The sequence below is a fragment of the Arachis hypogaea genome, chromosome 17 (assembly GCF_003086295.3).
Source record: "Arachis hypogaea cultivar Tifrunner chromosome 17, arahy.Tifrunner.gnm2.J5K5, whole genome shotgun sequence".
NCBI classification, from domain to species: domain Eukaryota; kingdom Viridiplantae; phylum Streptophyta; class Magnoliopsida; order Fabales; family Fabaceae; genus Arachis; species Arachis hypogaea.
This window is the reverse complement of record NC_092052.1, coordinates 82,383,373-82,386,826: the sequence shown is the minus strand read 5'-3', so window position 1 is coordinate 82,386,826 and position 3,454 is coordinate 82,383,373. Positions and strand designations below refer to the sequence as shown.

The 3,454-nt window shown below is 36.6% G+C and overlaps 1 non-coding gene across 1 annotated transcript; it reads right to left on the bottom strand.

The window, feature by feature from the left end:
• Positions 1 to 1,596: 1,596 nt before the first annotated feature.
• On the bottom strand, positions 1,597 to 1,704 carry LOC112767585 (small nucleolar RNA R71). The gene has a single exon (XR_003185027.1). It is a non-coding gene; the product is annotated as a small nucleolar RNA R71 (small nucleolar RNA).
• Between the last annotated feature and the right edge of the window lie 1,750 nt (positions 1,705 to 3,454).

Below are 3,454 nucleotides of genomic sequence, written 5' to 3'. Positions count from 1 at the left end.
CTTCAAAGTGTTCTTGGTGTTCATCTTGACATTCATAGCATTCTTGCATGCATTCATTGTTTTGATCCAAAATTTTCATGCATTGCATCATTTTCATGTTTTTCTCCTTCATCATTAAAAATTCAAAAAACAAAAAAATATCTTTCCCTTTTTCACTCATAAATTTCGAAAATTTGGATTGACTTTTTCAAAAATTTTTAAAATTTAGTTGTTTCTTATGAGTCAAATCAAATTTTCAATTTAAAAATCTTATCTTTTTCAAAATCTTTTTCAAAAAATCAAATTTTTTTCATTTTTCTTATTTATTTTCGAAAATTATAAAAATATTTTTCAAAACTCTTTTTCTTAATTTTATCTCATAATTTTCGAAAATATCATCATCAATTAATGTTTTGATTCAAAAATTTCAAGTTTGTTACTTGCTTGTTAAGAAAGATTCAAACTTTAAGTTCTAGAATCATATCTTGTGATTTCTTGTGAATCAAGTCATTAATTGTGATTTTAAAAATCAAATCTTTTTCAAAACTAATTTCAATCATATCTTTTCAAAAATATCTTTTTATCTTATCTTTTTCAAAATCATATCTTTTTCAAAAATTTGATTTTAAAATATCTTTTCTAACTTCCTATCTTCTTATCTTTTCAAAATTGATTTTCAAATCTTTTTCAACTAACTAACTAACTTTTTGTTTGTTTCTTATCTTTTTCAAAACAACCTAACTAACTCTATCTCTCTAATTTTCGAAAATATCTCCCTCTTTTTCAAAAATTCTTTTTAATTAACTAATTGTTTCAAAATTCAATTTTAATTTATTTCTTCTTTTAATTTTCGAAAATCACTAACCATGTTTCAAAAATAATTTTTGAAAATCCTTCTCTCTCATCTCCTTCTGTTTATTTATTCATCTACTAACATCTCTCCCTCACTCACCAAAAATCCGAACCCTCTCTCTCTCTGAGTTCAGATTTTCTCTTCTTCTTTTCTTCTACTCACGTAAGGGAACCTCTATACCTGGGTAAAAATAATCCCTATTATTATTTTTCTGTTCCCTCCTTTTTCATATGAGCAGGAGCAAGGACAAGAATATTCTTGTTGAAGCAGATCCAGAACCTGAAAGGACTCTGAAGAGGAAACTAAGAGAGGCTAAATTACAACAATCCAGCAAGCACCTTTCAGAAATTTTCGAACAGAAAGAGGAGATGGCAGCCAAAAATAATAATAATGCAAGGAGGATGCTTGGTGACTTTACTGCACCTAATTCCAATTTACATGGAAGAAGCATCTCCATCCCTACCATTGGAGCAAACAATTTTGAGCTGAAACCTCAATTAATTTCTCTGATGCAACAGAACTGCAAGTTTCATGGACTTCCATCTTAAGATCCTTTTCAATTCTTAACTGAATTCTTGCAGATTTGTGATACTGTTAAGACTAATGGAGTAGATCCTGAAGTCTACAGGCTCATGCTTTTACCCTTTGCTGTAAGAGACAGAGCTAGAGTGTGGTTAGACTCTCAACCCAAGGATAGCCTGAACTCTTGGGATAAGCTGGTCACGGCTTTCTTAGCCAAGTTCTTTCCTCCTCAAAATCTTAGCAAGCTTAGAGTGGATGTTCAAACCTTCAGACAGAAGGAAGGTGAATTCCTCTATGAAGCTTGGGAGAGATACAAGCAACTGACCAAAAAGTGTCCTTCTGACATGCTTTCAGAATGGACCATCCTGGATATATTCTATGATGGTTTATCTGAGCTATCAAAGATGTCATTGGATACTTCTGTAGGTGGATCCATTCACCTAAGGAAAACGCCTGCAGAAGCTCAAGAACTTATTGACAAGGTTGCTAATAACCAGTTCATATACACTTCTGAGAGGAATCTTGTGAGTAATGGGACGGCTCAGAAGAAGGGAGTTCTTGAAATTGATACTATAAATGCCATATTGGCTCAGAATAAAATATTGACTTATGATTTCTCAGAGTTTGAATGGAATGCAAGCTGCATCCAACAGTACTCAAGAGGCGCCTTCTGAAGAAGAGGCTTATGATCTTGAGAACCCTGCAATAGCGGAGGTGAATTACTTAGGTGAACCTTATGGAAACACCTATAACCCATCATGGAGAAATCATCCAAATTTCTCATGGAAGGATCAACAAAAGCCTCAACAAGGCTTTAACAATGGTGGAAGAAACAGGTTTAGCAATAGCAAGCCTTTTACATCATCCACTCAGCAACAGACAGAGAATTCTGAGCAGAATCCATCTAGCTTAGCAAATTTAGTCTCTGATCTATCCAAGGCCACTGTAAGTTTCATGAATGAAACAAGGTCCTCCATTAGAAATTTGGAAGCACAAGTGGGCCAACTGAGTAAAAGGATCACTAAAACCCCTCCTAGTACTCTCCCAAGCAATACAGAAGAGAATCCAAAAGGAGAGTGCAAGGCCGTTGAATTAATTACCATGGCCGAATCCAAAGAGGAAGGGGAGGACGTGAATCCCAAGGAGGAAGACCTCCTAGGACGTCCAGTGATCAATAACGAGTTCCCCTCTGAGGAACCAAAGGAATCTGAGACTCACCTAGAGACCATAGAGATTCCAATGAACCTCCTTATGCCCTTCATGAGCTCTAATGAGTATTCCTCTTCTGAAGAGAGTGAGGATGTTAATAAGGAGCAAGTTATCAAGTACCTTGGTGCAATCATGAAGCTGAATGTCAAATTATTTGGTATTGGGACTTGGGAAGATGAACCTCCCTTGTTCACCAATGAACTAAGTGATCTGGATCAACTGACATTGCCTCAGAAGAAACAGGATCCTGGAAAGTTCCTAATACCTTGTACCATAAGCACCATGATCTTTGAAAAGGCTCTGTGTGACCTTGGTTCAGGGATAAACCTCATGCCCCTCTCTGTAATAGAGAAACTGCGAATCTTTGGGGTGCAAGCTGCTAAAATCTCATTAGAGATGGCAGACAGTTCAAGAAAACAGGCTTATGGACAAGTAGAGGACGTGTTAGTAAAGGTTGAAGGCCTTTACATCCCTGCTGATTTCATAGTCCTAGATACTGGGAAGGATGAGGATGAATCCATCATCCTTGGAAGACCCTTCCTAGCCACAGCAAGAGCTGTGATTGATGTTGACAGAGGCGAATTAGTCCTTTAATTGAATGAGGACTCCCTTGAGTTTAAAACTCAAGGACATCCTTCTGCAAACATGGAAAAGAGGCACAATAAGCTTCTCTCAAAACAGAGTCAACCAGAGCCCCCACAATCAAACTCTAAGTTTGGTGTTGGGAGGCCACAACCAAACTCTAAGTTTGGTGTTGAACTCCTATATCCAAACTCTAAGTTTGGTGTTGGGGAGTCTCAACAATGCTCTGAACATCTGTGAGGCTCCATGAGAGCCCACTGTCAAGCTATTGATATTAAAGAAGCACTTGTTGGGAGGCAACCCAATTTT